At 45.0% G+C, this 21,819-nt stretch overlaps 1 protein-coding gene across 1 annotated transcript in view; it reads right to left on the bottom strand.

The window, feature by feature from the left end:
* LOC137634835 (nipped-B-like protein B) overlaps positions 1-21,819 on the bottom strand; it is a 198,588-nt gene that overhangs the window by 3,002 nt on the left and 173,767 nt on the right.

Below are 21,819 nucleotides of genomic sequence, written 5' to 3' on the forward strand. Positions count from 1 at the left end.
GCCAGCCCCCATCTGCGCGCCAACGCTTGCCTACGTGCCAGCGCTCACCTGGCGCCAATACTCTCCTACGCGCCAACACTCTCCTACGCGCCAGCGCCCTCCCGCGCGCCAGCGCTCTCCTGCGTGCCAACATGTGCACCCTTCATCGCTTGTGCGCCAACAAATACATGTGCACATGTGCGCCATCATTCTCCAGCGCACAAGTCTGTAGGTGAGACGGCAACTGTGTTGCAGCCCTCACCTACGCGCCAACTTTCACCAGCACCAGCGCTCGCCTGAACATTTGCGCTCACCTGCGCGCCAACTATCTCCCGCGCGCACCACCATGTGCCCGCGCGCCAACTCTCTCCTACGGACGCGCGCCAAGATTTTCTTGCCCGTCCGCGCACACCACCAGGCACGAGCACAGAAGCGTCATCCTCCAAGGTCGCCATCGCCTCATTCCCCTCCCCGCAAACGCATACCAGCGCACACTGCTGGAGAAGGGAAACAATCAAGCAGAGGGGTTCAGGATCCCTAAACTGTCTACTAAGGCGGATCCATCTATTACAGTGACTCCTCGTAAGGAACCTTCGGTCCCTTTCCCTTCAGGGGATCTGTCTGACAGTGCATCCGTCAGCCAGCAGCCCTGGTTCAGTGTCTTAGTCAGAGCCGTAACACAGGCTTTCAAGCCTGTCCTGTCTGATCGCTCATCAGAGCGACCTATAGCTCTAGCCCTAAGGCACGGAACCATGGCTTCCTCTACCCCTTTGAAGAGGAAAAGAGGAGTTTCTGACGCGGTCACTTCCCCGAGGACGAAGCTGACTCCATGCAGACCATCGAGACAAGTTCCTCCTGTTTCTCAGAGACACTCTCCATCCCTGTCGGACGAAGACCTCCCATTACCAAGGGAACCGTGCGAGGACACACACTCTTCCATTGCACCAAGGAACCTCTCTTCACGCGGAGAGTTCCTCGCAATCTGAGACCAGGAGGGACATGCCACACAGGTCATTGATGCTAGTCTTGTTTGCTTCCTCGGAAGGAGTCCAAAGACTCCAAAACACTGCCAAAGTCCTCCACTAGGGCTAGAATGGAGACAGCCAGCCACTCAGGGAATGTCCGCAACTCACCCCCAACAAGAGCTCTTGGGGATAGAAGGAGACTAAGCTGCAAGTCCTACAGCAGGAGGAGACCAACAAGAGTCAGAGCATGCATTCTGGCAGGTTCTGACTCTAATAAGGGTTCTCAATGGGCTTTCCGACCCAGAGATACCCCCTCGAGAGCGCAAAGACACAGTCTTAGACCACGTCTTTGGTACTCAGAAACCCTCAAAGACCAGTGCAGCCCTGCCCTGGTCTCAAGGTATGAAGAGTACCAGGGACAAGATCTCCCAACAGCTCTCTGAGTTTGCCTCCTCCAATCGTGCCGGTACCACGAACAAGCTCCTCCGACCTCCTCGAGTACAGCAGAGGAGGCACTTTGAGATCCTGGAGGAACCCAGTTCTGCTCTTCCTCTTCATCACTCTCTGGAAGAGCTAACCAGGGGAGTCCCTCTTGAGAGAGACTCCAACCGGCAGGTCTCGTTCTCGGCAACCGAGATCCTTAATAAGGAAAAGGTCACCATCTTGAAACGTCGAGATGCAGTGTCTGAGAGGTTCCACCAGAAGGTCCCTAGCGTCAAGATAAACAGGCTCAGACATTCCTCCCTAGAGGGGTCCCATCTGTTTGAGCCTAAGGATGTGGAATTTGCAGCCGAGAGGTGGAGAAAGTCTCATCAAGACTCCCCTCTCCATAGGCCTTTGACATCTAAGCCCTATAAACCTCCAGCACCTCAGCAGTCCCGTCCAACCAAGACCGCAACAACGACAAAAACAGCAGTAAAGACAATGGTGTCTAAGCCCTTTCTTGTCAAGGACAGGAAAGGCAAAAAGTCCTCCAGGGGAGGAAAGAATCCTAGAGGGAGCAGCCGAGGCCGCAAACGCTAGGATAGGCATATTCCTTCGTTTCCATCAGTGGGAGGGATGCCTACAAAGTTGCTCAGCCAGGTGGAAGCAACTCTGGACCGATTCTTGGACAATCTCCATGATCTGTCTAGGATATCGCGTCCCGTTCATAACATCTCTACCTCCCCTGACCAGGAATCCAGTGTCATTAGACTCCCTTGCCATGGGATCGGCAAGGGGGCAAGCCCTTCGGGCAGAAGTCCAGACCCTGTTGAAGAACGGCGCTCTCCAAGAGGTCCTCGACGGATCCCCAGGCTCCTTCAGTCGACTCCTTGTAAGAAAGGTGTCTGGAGGCTGGTGATCCATCATCGACCTCTCAGCCCCGAACAAGTTTGTCAAACAAACTCCGTTCAGCATGGAGACGGCAGACATGGTCAGACTAGCAGTAAGACCGCAAGACTTCATGTGTACACTGGACCTAAAGGACGCGTACTTCCAGATTCCAGTCCATCCGTCTTCAAGGAAGTACTTAAGATTCAGCCTAGACAACAGAAAGTACCAGTTCAAGGTGCTGTACTTCGGTCTTTCCCCAGCACCACAAGTTTTCACTAGAGTGTTTACCCTGAAGTCATCTTGGGCACACAGGATTGGCATCCGTCTCCTCCGTTATCTGGACGACTGGCTAATTCTAGCAGACTCGGTGTCACTCCTTCTTCAACACCAAGACAAACTTCCGAGACTTTGCCAGGATCTGGGGATCATGGTAAATCTCGAGAAGTCTTCTCTGCTTCCTACTCAGAGACTGGTATACTTAGACATGATCATAGACACCAATCTACACAAAGCCTTCCCATTAGACAACAGGATAACAAGGCTGAGAAAGGTCGACGAGAAGAAATTCCAACCCAATCGTGGTTATGTCTCCTCGGTCACCTTTCATCGCTGGCCCGTCTAGTTCCCAATGGTCGCCTCAGGATGAGATCCCTCCAGTGGCGACTCAAGTCCTGGTGGAATCAAGCTCACGACTCCCCGAACATCCAGATCCCCATGGGGCCTGCGGAACTGGCAGACCTCCAGTGGTGGGTGACAGACGAGAATCTACGAAAGGGAGTGGACCTTATCGTCCTACCCCGGATTTGATGCTTTTCTCAGACACTTCAAAAAAAGGGTGGGGGGCCCACGTGCTGCACCACACGACCTCAGGCCTCTGGTCAGAGTCAGAAAAGTACCTCCACATAAATCTCCTAGAGATGAAGGCTGTCTTTCTGGCCCTTCAACAGTTCCAAAAGTTCCTGGCAAGCCACTCAGTGGTGGTGATGAGTGACAACACCACAGTAGTGGCTTACATCAACAAGCAAGGAGGTACTTTTTCGCAGCAACTATCCCATCTAGCAGTAGAGATACTGAGAGGGCCGAAATTCACTCGATACCACTATCGGCACCCTTCATTCCGGGCAAAAGGAATGTGCTCGCCGACAACCGGAACAGACAACCTCAGATAGTGAGTACCGAGTGGTCTTTGGATCATTTAGTAGCCAACAAAGTCCTGACTTTGTGGGGTTCTCCGACTGTGGACCTCTTCGCAATGACCCTGAGCTTCAGGCTCCCGCTGTATTGTTCCCCAGTCCCAGACCCCAAGGCTCTCTGGCAAGATGCTTTCCAACAACGGTGGGACAACATCGACGTTTACGCCTTTCCCCCGTTCTGTCTGATGAGGAGGGTACTCACCAAGACCAGAACATCGGTCAATCTTTTAATGACCCTCATAGCTCGACTATGGTATCACGCAGAATGGTTTTCGGACCTTCTGCAACTCCTAACGGAGCCGCCAAGAGAACTCCCTCCACGACACAATCTACTCAAACAACTACATGCCAACATATTCCACAAAGCCGTAGCTTCGCTACAACTTCACGCCTGGAGAATACCCAGCATCTCCTCTCTCAAAGAGGATTTTTGCAACAAGTTGCGATTAGGATGTTTGGATACCTGCATAAGTCATCAGCAGCAGTCTACCAGGCAAAGTGGAAAGTCTTCTGTGGTTGGTGTCGTGGAAGGGGTGTCTCTCCACTTTATGCCACTATTCCAGCAATAGCGGAGTTCCTCGTGTATTTGCGTGAAGAAATGCGCCTATCAGTCTCGGCAGTGAAAGGCTATCACTCAGCCTTAAGCCTCGCCTTCAGACTGAAAGGAATGGACATTTCTTCATCGCTAGAACTTTCTTTACTCATACGGAGTTATGAACTTACCTGCCCCCAGTCAGAAGTGAAACCTTCCCCCATGGAACGTGGTTCGAGTTCTCAGGTCTCCTAAGAGACCTCCCTATGAACCATTACGCCAGGCAACAGATCGCCACCTTTCTTGGAAGACAGTGTTCATGCTAGCTTTCGCTTCGGCCAAACAAGTCAGTGAACTTCATGGTCTCTCATACGACATCGCCCATTCAAGGGGATGGGGAGAGGTAACGTTCAGCTTCGTCCCTGAGTTTATTGCCAAGACTCAGAACCTGGGAGTAGCGGTTCCTCGATTCGACTCCTTCCGGATTTCTAGTCTCCGTACTATAACAGATGAGCCAGACCATCTCTTACTATGCCCAGTGAGGAGTTTGAGGCTGTATCTTAAGAGAACAGCCGCAGCCGTCCTCGTGTGCCTGCACTATTCATCAGCACAGGAAGGACCAAGAGGAGGGTCACCAAGAACACCATCTCAGCGTGGATTCGCAGGGTCATTGACCATGCGCTGAATCCAGACCCTCCTCCATCACGTCGCCCCAGAGCTCATGATGTCAGGGGCATAGCTACGTTCCTGGCATTCAAGAGAAACTATTCAGTGACACAGGTTCTTCAAGCTGGGGTGTGGAAGCGTCAGACCACGTTCATATCCCACTACCTGCAAGACGTGACCCACAGGAGACTTGATACGTTCTCTATCGGTCCTGTGATGGCTGCCCAACAGCTGATTTAAAACCTTAAGCTCCTTATTGGACAAGTAGCAGAAATTTGAGGGCATTGTTACCCGGTTTTAGTCTGCATGAATGAAAAGGTTTGACTGGCCCTTATTCTTTTCTTCATTCTCCTCTCTCTTGGGGAAAGCAGCATCCTGGGTTCTCTGCATAGCCCTCCCTTGTATACCTAGTACTTTATTAAAATTAATACTGTTGCATCCCCATAACCTGACGAGGTGGGATTGGGAAAGTCCTGGTGCACAGTTTTTCCATCTAAAGAACTCGGAATAACTTTACCAGGACAGTCACACTTCTACATATCTGAACACACAGCTTGTGTACGCAAGGTTTTAATGAGGCACAGGGACTCCTTATTCCTTGAGTGCTGACACACTCAGATAAGGAGCCCCTGGGTAAAAGCCAAAAGCCAGATTGGCTGGGGCGTCCACCCTTCCTAATGGGTGAGTCACCCCTATTAAATAGCGTGGTTTGTATTCCAGTTACAGAACAAATGACAAATTCATAGATAATTTGTATTTTTCCTAACTACAAACCTTAGCTATTTAAGCAAACTTACCTGCCAGCCCTATCCCCCTTGAAGTCCTACCTCCAAGCAAAGTGAGCTCAATCACAGGTGTGTGAGGGGGAGCAGTAGCAAGCTACCCTCCCTACCACCCGCTAACTAGGGGTGTGGGTAGTTAACACTCGTTAAAAATTAATGGCTCGTCATTTCAGCTACGCCGAAAGTAATACCCCTATTAAATAGCTAAGGTTTGTATAGTTAGGAAAAATACAAATTATCTACGAATTTGTCATATTCAGCATGAATCCAAAAAGTAACAAATCCAGAAGGACACAGTTTGCTCTTACACAGCATACAAATGCTTGTCCATTAGTTAGAGAGATTACTTTAGTGCAATCTGGAATCATTGAAAATAGATAACTAGCAGTTATCAGACCGGTGAAGGTACGAGCTTTTGCCCCTCTTTCAGTCAAAGATTCACTTTTTCTTCAGCTGCAGTTGGGTACAGACATACACAATGGCACCTCCCAAAACTGTTAATTCATTTTCTTTTGCTGTGTGTTATCAAAATGGAAATGGAATAGAAGCAAGAACTTCCGATTTGCCAGGTGAAAGATCGGATGCTGTAACCACTTCATGGCAAAGCCAGTTATGAATCTGTATTGGAGACTTATGCATTACATATCAGCTCCCGAAATCGGAAATAGATTGTATTCTACACCTTTTTTTTATATTCTTCCAGTGCTAGGGAAGAGTCGCCGACACTTAGGACTGGTGTCAGGTCTTCTTCTGACAGCATTACGGAGCCCTCACAGGAAAAAATGCCTCTTCTCTTGGAACCACTAAACATAGATAGGATGGAGAAGGACTTGAACCTGGGGCTGTGCTCCCGCAGGGTTCGAGTTTGCCAAGAGCCCCACCATGATCAAGGAGCTCCTACTCCTCTTAGAATTGGAGATTAAGGCAAAGAGAACTTGTCACTTACCTAACCTCTTTGCAGATTAAGGTTGCAGAGACAATTTTTGCATCAGCACCTTAACCGAGGCCTTTTCAAAAGCTTGGACGAGGTGCCAAGAACCTACACGACTGTTGGAAGCAACCCGAATCACAGGCAACGCCTATGATAAGAGGTCTGTCCCATTCCCATCGAAAGACTATGCTCGTAGCTTGATGGGCACTATTTAGAGGAGCTTTTCCCCATTGGGAAGAAGTTAAACTCTGTGATCTGGTCTCGAGATGGATCCCTTCTACAGTATGATAACAATCGTAGATAATGGCCCACTTCCCAAGGAGAGCAAAGGCCAAGGGAGTTCTCGACATGGCAGAATGGGAAAACATTCAATATATGATAGTCTGGAGCCACCCAAATCAAGTCCCAGCATAATCCCACTCATTAGGTTAGCCAACAGACCAGGGTTGAACAGAGACAGGGCATAACCAACAAAGTGCTCCCATGGGTGTTGAAGGTGAATTAGAATACTGAATATGGAGTTGGAAAGGGGGAGGGGTAGAAAAGTCCCAGGATGCTTCCTGTCTAATCATGAAGTGACCATGTCGATTCCCAGAGAACTTCCTCTATTATCCCAGGGTGTAGGGATCACTGACCCCACAGCTTTCCCTTGGCGACTAAGAGTACCTGCTAGCCCATTCCTCTTGTTTGGAATGTAAAAGGCTGACAACTCACTGATATAGAATGTCTTCCCAAAATTCATCTACTTATTCAGCTTCCCGCAAAAGATATCAGCCCATACGGTGGTGTTGATGCACCTACCCACCATATGGTTCCTCAAAAATCTTGTAAAGCTTGCAGCACAATAAAGGCTGCTAGCCCCAGAACAAAAGAGTAGATGCTTCTCCCCACACCACTGCGCCTTACCTGTTGTTCAGGTGTGTGTCCCTCCCTTCCTTTGATGCATCCCATACAGTTGTATGTCAGAATAGAAGGAACGAGGGGCACTATACTCTGAGGGTTCCTCATTAGCCAATGGGGGAGAGCAAACCAAATCTCCCATGCCATTGGCACGAGAAGAGAGGACCATCCCTTGAACCGTAGCAGGAAAAGGGAGCTACTATAAATAGTTTGATACACAGGTACTAAACCTACTGGTCCTTCAGATCCATGGAAAGCAAGAATTATTCCACTGATGAAATTCTTCGAGCAATCCCTTCTACCTCAGTTTGCAAGACCAGTGTTCTCAGGAATGTTAGAAGGAAGGATGAGTACCCTACCCGCAAAAGAGTAACGTAGAGAATGCTGCAAAGAATAACCCTCTTTTCCGCCAGCCCACTACTTCGAAGCTTGGAAGTGGGCGGTCCTACTAGGGACTAGAAAAAGGCCTTGATACTTCTCTGCAAACCTCACACTGAAGACTTTCAAGGTGACAGAGCCACTTCTGAGGAAAGTTGCCTGGGAATGGGGTGCCCCAAGCCACCTCAGGAATGGTCCGGACTCTTGAGACACACCAAAGTGCTGCCCAACGGCTGAGGACCCCTCCAAGGGTGGATCCTTGGAATCTTTCCCCTGAAAGCGGGAACAGGCATCAGACAGAAGTACTAATCTGGAATACTGCAGTCTGCTTCCTTCTACACTGGTCCTAGGTCCTTTGCCTTACAGATCCAGGTGGTGGTCCCTATTGAGGTTTTCAAATTCAGGCCAGACGGCATAGCTGCTCCAAAGGTCTCGACCATAGTTACCTTTGATGGGTTGCAAACCCTGTTACCTTTGATGGGTTGCAGACCCTGTTACCTTTGATGGGTTGCAGACCCTTGAAAGGTAATTCCATGGACTGGCAATCAAGACTTTCAGTCCTCGAACTTTCCACCACTAACTCAATGTCACCCTTCAGAAAGAGATATGAGGAACCTAGAACCTAATCATTCTGCACCACAACAGTTGTTTCCGGGCAAACTTGTGGAGAGAACAGGACATAACTACATCCATTCTGTTGAGTAGGGAACCTTCCTCCAGACAATAAGAGCCTTAAGAACTTTCGTCTAGCCCTCTAGAGTTAACAGTTCCATCAAAATGGCAGTCTACTACTGTAATAAACCACAAGTTGACCCCTAGTCCACCAAAGTTGACAATCCCACTGAACTGTCAAATTCACTACAACTGACCACTTGTCGATCCATGACATCGACTGAAAGGAAGCCATAACAAGAGATTTCATGGCCATAGAGACAGAAGCAAAGAAGGATGAACCCTCTGTCTATAATGTATCCAGGTACTATCTGACAGATCAACCAGTAGAGGTGATATACAGTGTACAGTACTTTATCACATAGAACCTCTGTTGACAAGCCCGCATGGGAGGCAAGATCTTAAATCAGCTTGTACGATTTATGAATTTCAAGACCGGCAGATCTACGTATCACATCAGACAAGGCCTCACGCAAGTTCTGCCCACGGGAGTACAAGGTAAGTTTTCAAACATAATACCAAAGAGCTTCACAACAAACTTTACTTTCTTGGTCAGGGACGTGGTGGGTGCTTCACCGAGTTCATTACACTTATGTAGAAGTCCAAAAACTTACACGAATGACTGCTCAAACTCTGCGTTCTGACTTTCTTGGAACTGGATTAGGGTTAGGTCCTTTCAGATCATGATATTTCAGAGCCTCTTCAGCCCTCAAAGGGGATGACTGCCAATCAAACCATTCTAAGACACTCAACTCTACGTTGGATATGAACAGTTGGATCCGAGAATATGTAATCTCGATGCAGACAACGGACCAAGATGAATGGTCTTCGTCCATGCCAGGGAAGGAACGATCTCTGGCAACACCGTTCAATAGAGAGCTAGAAGTGGTAAGGTGTACCCTTCCCTCTGCAGATTACCTTTGGGTGTCCCTATCAGCTTGGTGCTCATAGGCATGGAGGAGGAAGGACCTGTTACACTCAAGCCTGTGACTACATTCACTTCTGCACTTAGGTGTGGAGGAGGGTTTGTAAACTTGGGTTATCTCTTTTCTCTTTGTAGCACTGGGTTGTTACATGACAAGGAAAAAAAGATAGTACCAGAAAGGAATTGGTATAGTTAACACTCCCATTCCACCCTCACCTGGACAGTGCAGGTGCTTTTTCCCCTGTGGGACTGCTCTCCTGCCAGTATGTCAGCAGCAATTGTCAAACCGGGCTCACACTAAGCCTACTAAGCCTGTCACACTTAAGCCTACCAAGCCTATGGTATTGATCACTGGGTGAGCTCTGCCACTCCCTTGTAGAGGTGGGCAGTACTTATTTCCCACCCCTACCTTGCTTCCAGTGCTGGTGCTTGGTCTGAATGGAACCACTCACCTGCAACTGGTGCAACAGCAGCAGCTATTACATCATGTCTATACTATTCTTGACCAACTCCAAAGGTATCAGTCAGTAAGTAAGGTCCATCACTCACTCCTGGAGGAAGAAAGGGGCTCTGTAAGGGTAAGGACGAAAATACCATGTCCCAAAATAAAAAGGCAAGGTGGATGCTTGTGCCCCAACCTCACTTGGGATAGAGTACAGGTGCTTGGTCCTCGGTGGAACTGGTTCAGCTGTAATAGTGGCAACTCTCATGCTCCACTCCACTTCACCAACCAGTCAGCATGTGAGCCCATCACTCCCTCCTTGAAAATGAGAGTGGTCCCAAGAAGTCCCAACAAATGTATTACAAGAGGTTTTCCTATGAAACTACTACATCTTTCTCATCTTCTCCTGAGAAGGAGTGCCAAAAGAAGGAGAGAAAGAAGACAGAGTAAACTCATATCTCCTTTCCAATCATCTTCCTTCACTACCACCGGAGGTATTGATATCTGAGCAACTGTCAATGATGGCACTCCCACAGAGGTAGAAGCTAAAGGAGTTTCCTAAGCAGCATCAGAAACAACTACACCAGGGATTACTATTACAGGGGGAGCACTTGGAACAATCATTGACAGTGGCACCACATTACACTACATAGGGTTACCAAAGATTCTGGCAATATGCCACAAAACACTCACAGATGGAGTTCCTGGGGATTATCATCACAGGGGGACTGCAAGGAATATCCACCGACACAGGAACCACACTACACTGCACAACGGGGCACATTAGCCACACCAGGTATATCTGAAAAGCTGACAGGTGAGAATATTTGGAATACTTAATCAGTCACAACTCTTTAAGGTACATTAATCATTATGGAATGTGAACAGTTACGGGTGATACGCACGCCCAAACTAGAATAAACCCTTCCTAGGGGAGGAGGAGAGAGTAGCTAGCATGGGCCAAGTTACTCTCTGAATAGAGGTCATAATCATCGTGTGAATGAAAAATGCTCATCCAGGGGAAAAATGGCAAAGTCATGACCCACTAAAGGCACACAGCACATTGGATTCACAAATTTACCAACAGCCATACCTTTCAGGGAACATCTGTTGATCAAAAACAAAAAGTGAAAAAAGGGAGCAACTGATACATCCTTTCACCAAGCAAGCAATGTCAAAAGTGGCTTGACTCAGTCAGGCAGGTAAGTGGATATCTCCCCCTCACCCATATATCGTTATCTACCGTAATTACTTGTTGAAAATTCAATGGCTGTGAACCAGAGCGGTTACGGTCGTGCAGAAGGCGGAGCTCCTATACGCCCCTCTCTCGGAACATCTTTTTCTTGAGTCCCTAGTCAGGGACATAATCCTTTCACTAGCGCAGAAGGCTACTCAAGACCTCCTGTCGCGCTCCGCAAGGAAGGCTTTACCGGTGATTCAGTCCTCCTCGAAGAAGGATGAGAGGAAAGTTCAGCAGCCCTTTCGGGGTAGAGCTCATACTAAAGCGGAGTTCAGAGGAAGAAGGCAGGAGACGGGCAGTAGAACGAACCGAGGGTCGTTCATGGCCCGCGCCAGGAAATGAAGCACAAGTCCTCCAGACAGCGGTAGGAGCAAGGCTGTCACATTTTTGGCATGCCTGGAAAGAAAGAGGGGCGGACACCTGGTCCCTCTCGGTCATCAGAGAGGGGTACAAGATCCCCCTCTTGAAGAAGCCTCCGCTTTCAAGAACACCTCTACGCCTTAGTGGCGCAGTACTCGAATGCCGTGAAACAAGGGGCGCTACTGGAAATGGTGAACCAGGTGCTGGAAAAGGGAGAGATAGAACCAGTCCTGGAACTAACTTCCCCAGGGTTCTACAATTGCCTGTTTCTGGTGCCCAAGAGCTCGGGTGGATGGAGACCCGTTCTAGATGTCAGCGCACTGAATGTCTTTGTAGAAAAGACAAAGTTTGCCATGAAGACGACTCCTCGTCGGTGCTGGCAGCGGTACATCAAGGGGACTGGATGGTGTCTCTGGACTTACAGGACGCTTACTTTCGTATCCCCATCAATCCGACTTCAAAGAAGTTCCTAAGATTCGTAGTCCAGGGCAAATGCTTCTAATTCAAGGCCCTTTGTTTCGGCCTCAACACGGCCCCTAAAGTTTTCTCCAGAGTAATGGCAAACGTGGCGGGATGGCTTCATCAAGAGAGGATAAGAGTACAGTGAGCCCTCGTTTATCGCGGTAGATAGGTTCCAGACCCGACCGCGATAAGTGAAAATCCGCGAAGTAGTGACACCATATTTACCTATTTATTTAACATGTATATTCAGACTTTTAAAACCTTCCCTTGTACGTAGTACTGTTAACAAACTACCCTTTAATGTACAGAACACTTAATGCATGTACTACAGTACCCTAAACTAAAACAGGCACAAATATTAAAGGCAATTTTATATCATGCGTTTCCTAAACACGCCAAAAAGCACGATAAAAAATGGCAACCAATGTTTTGTTTACGTTTATCTCTGATCATAATGAAGAAACAAACGCATTTACACATCTGTGTATAGGTTAGTTTTTGCATCGATTATATTGATTATTCAGTACAGCATGTTGATTTTGTTATTACAAATGTTTTATTTCATTTTTCTTAGGACTTCCAAATGAAATGTTTTTCTTTATGATGCCGCCTGAAACGACGGCGTCATAAAGTACGCTCAGTAAACAAACGAAGGCATTTAACGCGCATGATGAAAGTGATAAATAATGATATTACAGTAAAAGCTTTTAGAAAATATGTTATTACAAATATTATTTACCGTATCTATATAAAATCATACATACGTAGCAAAGCAAGAAAAAAATTTACGAGAGAGAGAGAGAGAGAGAGAGAGAGAGAGAGAGAGAGAGAGAGAGAGAGAGAGAGAGAGAGAGAGAGTTGTTTTACGTACGTAAATGTAAAATAAAAAAAAAATAGCCCCATTTCATATATAATAGGTTATTACAAATATTTTACTTTATCATATTACAGTAGTCTGTATAATACTGTAAAGTTCAGTACAGTATGTTGTTGTTATAGTCGTGGCGATGAAATTCTCACGAAACAAAAACACGGCATTCGATTACAACAGCTGATTCATTCTCTCTCTCTCTCTCTCTCTCTCTCTCTCTCTCTCTCTCTCTCTCTCTCTCTCTCTCTCTCTCTCTCTCTCTCTCTCTCTCTCTCTCTTCGTGTTATACAATACTTACATATAGATGAAGAAACTAAAATTAGTTTTCTATGTGTCAATTAAATTCGAAACGAAAAAATTATGCCGAGTTTACATCCATTTCAATCGTTGCTAAAAATACGGCATCCGATTTCATCAGCAAACCACTATTTTTTGGGAAACATCATTTTATTCTAGAAAATTGCTACTCTTTAAATAGTTAATTGCACATTAAGAAAGCGTGTACTTTTGTTTTTAAATTTCGGGTGTGTTTTAAAAATCGAGTATTGTTGACTTCTTTTTGTTTTACTTTTGGCTGTGATTAGATCATCTGACGTCTAGCTGCCGCTCTTGAGAGTGTACGAATACACTAACAAAGTATCGTTTATACCATTTCTTAACTTATTCAAACAGTCTACAGTATACAGTTGATATTACATAAGCACCAATGTATTATAACTTATCAATTTTTTATGTTTATTACATTTAAAACAACACACACACACACTCTCTCTCTCTTATTACATTTAAAACAACACACACACACACACTCTCTCTCTCTCTCTCTCTCTCTCTCTCTCTCTCTCTCTCTCTCTCTCTCTCTCTCTCTCCTCTCTCTCTCTCTCTCTCTCTCTCTCTCTCTCTCGTGTTATACAATACTTACATATAGATGAAGAAACTAAAATTAGTTTTCTTAGTGTCAATTAAATTCGAAACGAAAAAATTATGCCGAGTCTACATCCATTTCAATCGTAGCTAAAAATACGGCATCCGATTTCATCAGCAAACCACTATTTTTTGGGAAACATAATTTTATTCTAGAAAATTGCTACTCTTTAAATACTGTAGTTAATTGCACATTAAGAAAGCGTGTACTGTACAGTACTTTTGTTTTTAAATTTCAGGTGTGTTTTAAAAATCAAGTATTGTTGACTTCTTTTTGTTTTACTTTTGGCTGTGATTAGATCAGCTGACGTCTAGCTGCCGCTCTTGAGAGTGTACGAATACACTAACAAAGTATTGTTTATACCATTTCTTAACTTATTCAAACCGTCTACAGTATACAGTTGACAATTACATAAGCACCAATGTGTTATAACCTATCAAATTTTTTTGTTTATTACATTTAAAACAACACACACACACTCTCTTTCTCTTTCTCTCTCTCTCTCTCTCTCTCTCTCTCTCTCTCTCTCTCTCTCTCTCTCTCTCTCTCTCTCTCTCTCTCTCTCTCTGTGGGCTACTTTTCACTACCTCCCATTCCTTACCTCTCTCTATCTCTCTAACAAATGATATCTTTGTTGCTCCTCAAAGTTTCATTTACAGTGAACCCTTGCTACTTCGCGGTTCGACCATCGCGGATTTTTTTCATAACCCATATATATATACATATCGCGGATTTTCCGGAAATTTAGAAAATACCGCGATATCTGAAGACCCCAAATACGATATTTCGTTACCTGTAATTCCATTAATACTGTAATTAGTAATATCTGCTCTTACTGATTGTTCATTGCATTACATATGACATATAATTAAGCACAGAAAGAAATAAAACACGAAAAGAGAATGTGATCATACGATAATTCAGTACTGTATACAGTACGTAGTAAAATTAAATCGAACATGAAACGCAAATCAGATGCAGTCATACCATATTAGAATGGTGTAAGGCTGCTGATGGCTACTACTGTACTACAAATGTAATGGATGTGCTTCTTTTCCATGAATCTTTTGTATGTATACGTACGTAGTACTGCATCCAATAATATTTTTTGTTGCAAAAATCACATTTCGAATAAGCGTACAAGAGAGAGAGATAGAGAGAGAGACACACACACATCCTACAACAAAAGCGTAAAATAGCGTACGTAAAGCTGTATTATTATTATTGTTGTTGTTGTTATTAAAATTATTATTGTTATTATTATTATTATTATCATTATTATTATTATTACAGTATCATTATATATTATTATTATTATTATTATTATTATTATTATTATTATTATTATTATTATTACTGTACAGTATACACAGGGTATCTTGTACTTTGAATTGGTAACCTACGTAACATATAAGACGGGTTGTGATTGGTTCAAGCGCTGATAGATGACGAATCAGAACTCAAGTTTTGTTATCTAGCCTGTGATTGGTGTTTTGCCCGCATCTCCAACTCCCAGCATCTAGGTTTTCGCAGCCACTTTCTCTCCCGCCGTATCACTGTGTAGACGTTGTTAAGTTTGTGAACTTTAATCTGTGCTGTGCGTGACTGTTTTAAGTTGAACTTTTTGTTGAACTTTCTGTTAAACCCTACTGTACAATGCCTCCCAAGCGTTCTGCTTCTACTAAGGCTGGAAGTGAGCCTAAACGCCACCGAAGGATGATGACGATTGCTGAGAAGGTGACGCTTCTCGATATGTTAAAAGACGGTAGAAGTTATGCGTCCGCAGCCCGCCATTTTGGAATCAATGAATCCACCGTTCGCTATATCAAGAAGGACGAAGCGAACATTAGAAAGACGGCTGCAATCACCTTTAGCAGATCAGCTAAGCGAGTCGTTACCACGCGTAATAAAACGATCGTACGCATGGAAGGTGCTTTAGCTGTGTGGATTGCCGACTGCCGGAAGAAGAACATAGCCTTGGATACGAACACCATCCGAACAAAGGCTTTGAGCTTGTACGAGAATTTTGCGGCAAAGGAACCTCAAGACGACGATGGCGACCATGCTGAAGAAGATGATGATGTAGATGAACCTCAACCAGGGACATCCACTGATTCCCAGCGTCAGAAACAACGTTTTTCCGCCAGCAAAGGATGGTTCGCAAAGTTTCAGAAACGCTTCGCCCTGAAAAGCGTTTCCCTGCATGGCGAGGCTGCTTCCGCTGACACTGCCGCTGCTGAAACTTACGTGAACCAGACGTTCAAGAATATTATCGCCGAAGGTGGATACAAGCCGGAACAAGTCTTTAATATGGATGAGACCAGCTTGTTTTGGAAGAGAATGCTGTCGCGAACTTTCCTGTTCAAAGAAGAAGCCAAAGCCTCTGACTTTAAAGCATTCAAGGATCGCGTTACCCTCGTGATGTGTGGCAATGCTGCTGGATTTTTGCTAAAGCCGGGGCTTATTTATAAGTCAAAAAATCCTCGCGCTTTGAAAAATAAAAACAAGAATCTCCTTCCCGTGTACTGGATGCATAATCCAAAAGCATGGATTACGAAGATGCTGACCTCCAACTGGTTTCACCAGTGTTTCATCCCGCAAGTCAGTGAATATCTCTTAGAGAAGGGCTTGCCATTCAAGATCCTTCTCCTTATGGATAACGCTGGTAGACACGCAACTGACCTGTCGCGTGAGGGCGTTCAGGTTGAGTTCCTGCCACCCAACACCACGTCATTAATTCAACCGATGGACCAGGGGGTTATCAGGGCGTTCAAGGCCCTCTACACGAAGAATACCTTGGCGGACCTTGTTGCGTGTGTGGATGCTGCCCAAGATGATGAGGATGAATATTTTAACTTGAAGGCGTACTGGCGGCAGTACACCATAGCCACGTGCCTGAAGAATATTCAGAAGGCACTGCAAGAGATGAAACCTGCAACCGTGAATGCGAGCTGGAAGAAGTTGTGGCCCCAGATTGTTTATGACGACGAGGGATTTACTCCGTCGGAAATCCAACACTCTGCAATACGGAAATCTGTGCAGTTGGCTGCCATAATTGGAGGTGACGGGTTTGGCGACATGACGACTGAAGACGTCGACGAGTTGTTGGACTGCCATTCCCAGCCGCTAACTGACGCAGACCTAGAAGACCTGACGAAATCGGTAAGTGAAGAAGAGAGTGAAACGCAGGAAGAGACCCAAGAAAATGTCGAAGAAACGGGCTTAACACTAGAACGGCTTGCCAAGTTCTGCAACCATATCAAGGAGGCGAAAGAAATGTTGCAAGAGTGGGACGAGGATATGGTTCGGTCTATGCAATTCTCCAACAAGGTCGATGACATCATGACTCCCTACAGGATGCTCTTAGAGCGAAAAAAGAAGCAGCGGCAGCAACTTCCGATCACAATGTTCTTCCAGCCTCGCAAAAAAGAGCCAGTTCCTCCTGCTAGTACGCCTTCGGAAGAAATTGAAGAAGTTTCCCAGGAAGAAGTTGAAGAGGTGTCCCAGGAAAAGACACCTCCGTCTGAAGAGACGTAAAATACTATCATTGGCTGCACAGTAGAAGACATCATCAGCTTCATCATCATCATTTCTACTGTGCAGCAAATTCATCGCCATCATCAGCTTCATCATCATCATTTCTACTGTGCAGCAAATTCATCGCCATCATCATTCAAGTTTTTCTTGAACTTCTTTCGTGGTGAGTACAGTAACAATCTTTATTTTTTACTTTAATATTCTAACATTTTAATATTTGTGCCTGTTTTAGTTTAGTACTGTATGCATTAAGTTAAAGGGAAGGTTTTAAAAGTCTGAAGAGTATACATGTTGTAACCTATCATATTATTTTTGTTTAAAATTTACATTTACGTACGTAAAACAATCTCTCTCTCTCTCTCTCTCTCTCTCTCTCTCTCTCTCTCTCTCTCTCTCTCTCGTAAATTGTTCTCCTGCTTTTCTACGTACAGTATGTACTGTATGATTTTATATAGATACGGTAAATAATATTTGTAATAACATATTTTCTAAAAGCTTTTACTGTAAATATCATTATTTATCACTTTCATCATGCACGTTAAATGCCTTCTTTGTTCTGAGCGTGGTTGTTTACTGAGCGTACTTTATGACGCCGTCGTTTCAGGCGGCGTCATAAAGAAAAACATTTCATTTGGAAGTCCTAAGAAAAATTAAGTAAAACATTGGTAATAACAAAATTAACTTACTGTACTGAATAATCAATATAATCGATGCAAAAACTAACCTATACACAGATGTGTACAGTAAATGCGTTTGTTTCTTCATTATGATCAGAGAAACGTAAACAAAACATTGGTTGCCATTTTTTATCGTGCTTTTTGGCGTGTTTAGGAAACGCATGATATAAAATCGCCTTTAATATTTGTGCCTGTTTTAGTTTAGGGTACTGTAGTACATGCATTAAGTGTTCTGTACATTAAAGGGTAGTTTGTTAACAGTACTACGTACAAGGGAAGGTTTTAAAAGTCTGAATATACATGTTAAATAAATAGGTAAATATGGTGTCACTACTTCGCGGATTTTCACCTATCGCAGCCGGGTCTGGAACCTATCTACCGCGATAAACGAGGGTTCACTGTATATTGAAAATCAATCATGATTCAATTTTCCTTACTTTCTCCAATTTCGCACCATCGGTCACATCGCGGTATTTTCGAAATTTCCGGAATATCCGCGATATATGTATATACATGCGTTATGAAAAAAATCCGCGATGGTCGAACCGCGAAGTAGCGAGGGATCACTGTATCCCTATACCTGGACGACTGGCTGATAAGATCCCGGTTGAAGACAAAGTGTATGGAGGACCTACACAAGACTTTTATGATGGCCCAGGAACTGGGTCTCATCATCAACAAGGAGAAGTCCCAGACCAAACCGAGTCAGACGATTCTTTATTTGGGGATAGTTCTGGACTCAGTTCGTTTTCGGGCTTCTCCCTCCCAAGAAAGGCAGACCAGGTGCCTCGGGAAGGTGCAGGAATTCCTGGGGAGACAGAAGTGCTCGGCGAGGGATTGGACGAGTTAGCTGGGCATCCTCTCCTCGCTCGAGCAGTTTGTCACCCTGGGAAGATTGCATCTCAGACCTCTACAACACTTCCTTTCAAGAGTGTGGGACAGGAAGAATCAGGACTCCTTTTCCTTCCCAATTCCAGCAGAGATCAAGAGCCATCTGAGTTGGTGGTTGGATCTGTTGATTTTAGGGGAAGGAATCTCCCTGTTCAGGAAGAACCCAGACCTAGTGTTGTTCTCAGATGCTTCGGAGTCAGGATGGGGAGCAACACTGGGAAGCAAGGAGGTCTCAGGCTCTTGGGGAGTGGAACAGAGCGAATGGCACATCAACTGGAAAGAGTTGATGGCCATTCTGTCAGGACTGAAAGCCTTCAAAGACTGTCTCGGGGAGAATAATAGAAGTCAATTCAGAAAACACCACAGCCTTGGCTTACATCAAGAAGCAAGGAGGAACTCACTCTCTGTACCTGTATGAAACAGCAAGAGAGCTCCTTCTGTGGGCAAAGGAGAATGGTGTAGAGCTTTTAACGAGATTCGTTCAGGGACAGGAGAATGTAAGAGCAGACATGCTCAGCAGGAAAGGGCAGGTTCTGCTCACAGAATGGACCCTCAACCATCAGGTTTGCCAGAGGCTGTGGAAGTTATGGGGGAGGCCTTCAATAGACCTCTTCGCCTCCAACCAGAACAAGAGGATCCCCAACTACTGCTCCCTAGTCCCGGACAAGGAAGCAATAGCAGTAGACGCCTTCTTGATGGACTGGACAGGGATAGACACCTATGCATTCCCCGTTCAAGATTATCAACCTAGTCATCAAGAAATTTGCTCTCCTCGAGGCAGGAAGAATGATCTTGATAGCTCCATTCTGGCCAGCAAGAGAATGGTTCACAGAGGTGGTGGAGATGTTAGTGGACTTTCTGAGGAGCCTTCCTCCAAGTCCAAAGCTTCTCAAACAGCCCCACTTCGAGAGGTATCATCAAAACCCCCTCGCTCTACAACCGACTGCCTTCAGACTATCGAGAAGCTTGTCAGAGCGAGAGGCTTTTCTACACAAGCTGCAAGAGCAATCGCCAGAGCGAGGAGGGTCTCTTCACAGAGTCTACCAATCGAAGTGGGAGACCTTTAGATCGAGATGTAAGCAGCGCAAAGTGTCTTCAACCATTACCTCTGTGAGCCAGATAGCTGATTTTCTGTTGTTCCCCAGGCAAGACTCTAAGCTGGCTGTATCCACCATAAAAGGGTACAGGAGTATGCTTTCAGCTGTCTTTAGGCACAGAGGCATAGATTTAACGCAAGCAAGATAGAGACTTGAAGGATCTCTTAAAGTCGTTTGAAACAACTAAGCAGACTCAATTGAGACGCCCGGCTTGGAATTTTGATGTGGTTTTGAAGTTCTTATGCAGCAGGAAGTTCGAACCAATCTCCCAAGCGACTCTTAGAGACGCGACTAAGAAAACTCTCTTCCTGATGGCTCTGGCCATAGCAAAAAGGGTCAGCGAGATTCACGCTATTGAGAAGCGGGTAGGCTTCAACCAGGATGGAGCAGTATGTGCGTTAAGGATCGACTTCCTCGCTAAGAATGAGAACACATCCAAACCCTGGCCGGAGATGTTTGAGGTTCCTAACCTCACAAATGTGGTGGGCCAAGAGGAGGAGAGGCTCCTCTGCCCAGTTAGAGCCTTCAAGGCATATTTATCACGAACAAAGAATGTAAGAGGTGCATCCAGTTCTTTATGGTGTTCGGTAAAGGATCCACAAAAGCCCCTCTTGAAGAATGCATTATCATTCTTCTTGAGGGAGACAATATGAGAAGCTCACCTCTTTTGTGAGGAGCAGAACTTCGGTCTATTAAAAGTAAAGGCTCACGAGGTGAGAGCCATAGCAACTTCACTGGCATATCGAAAGAATATGTCAGTTAAGCAGATAATGGACGCAACGTTTTGGAGAAGCAACTCTGTGTTCGCTTCTCATTACCTCAGGGAGGTAAGAGAAGATTATGAAAAGTGTTACACTTTGGGCCCATACGTAGTTACTGCTTCTGTATTAGGTAAAGAAGTTACTACCTCCCATCAACCTTAACTTTTGCACGGTATGCCTGTGATTGGGTTTGGGTTTTTATGGTTGTCTGAGGGCTCTGACTTGCGGGTACAGCGCCCTCAGTCTAGCTAGATAGTAAGATATCTATTCTGCAAGGTTAGGTGGTTAGATTGAGTAAGGTTGCAGATTATAAAAGGGGGATAGGTAGTGCAGAAGTCTAGTCACGTTGTTGGTCTCGCCCCGTTTGACAGACTCGATTGAGTTGTTTCAGCATAACAGGTCTCCACCTGGCTGGCATTCCTAAGGGAAAGCGACTTAAGAGGCAGGAACCTTCGAAGTCAGCTACCTTAGCAGGTAAGGAATCAAGGTGTTTTTCCTATGACTTATTGTTGTTTCCCAACGATGTTGGCTATCTTTCACCCACCTCCAAATGTGTGGATCAGCTATGTATATATACTGCCAGGTAAGTTCTATTCGTAAAAATGAAGTTTTTATGATAAAACAAAGTTTTATGAATGCTTACCCGCCAGTTATATATATATTTTGAGTACAACCCACCTCCCCTCAAGAGACAGGTCGGGCAAAGATGATCTGAGGAACAGAAAATGGGAATGATTCCAAGTACCACCCTGTAAGGGTTGTTAACCACCTAACCGGACAACCACCACTCGGCGGTTGCCGCGAGTTTTGAAAAATTCTGCCGGACGACAGAGACTATAGCTATGCATATATAACTGCCAGGAAAGTATTCATAAAACTTTGTTTTATCATAAAAACTTTATATTCACTTTATTCTTAAGGTCATTAATTACTATACACATCTAAAGTTTTTTCATCTACCACTTCGAAAACAACGAGTAACTCTTGGTAATGTGGCCTTTAATACTTATATTAATTAATATATCAGCCCAATTCTTCGGGGTATACAATTCAGTGCTGTATCAAATGAAAAAAAATTATATCAAACCATTACCAGATCATCATTTTTTAACATAACAGATGTTTTTTTACAACTATTTTTCTTGACTATGATTGATAACTTTTTTTTTATTCACACATTCTTAAACACAATAAAAGTTTCCTATATTCACAATGAACATCATCTGTTGTTAAGGGTGGTCTTTTTGTTGAATGTTTTCAGCTTCTACCTTTAACAAAGCACAATACCCTTTAACTTCTCAAATCTCATTTTCATATTA

This window comes from Palaemon carinicauda, chromosome 3, assembly GCF_036898095.1.
Source record: "Palaemon carinicauda isolate YSFRI2023 chromosome 3, ASM3689809v2, whole genome shotgun sequence".
Classification (NCBI taxonomy): Eukaryota; Metazoa; Arthropoda; class Malacostraca; order Decapoda; family Palaemonidae; genus Palaemon; species Palaemon carinicauda.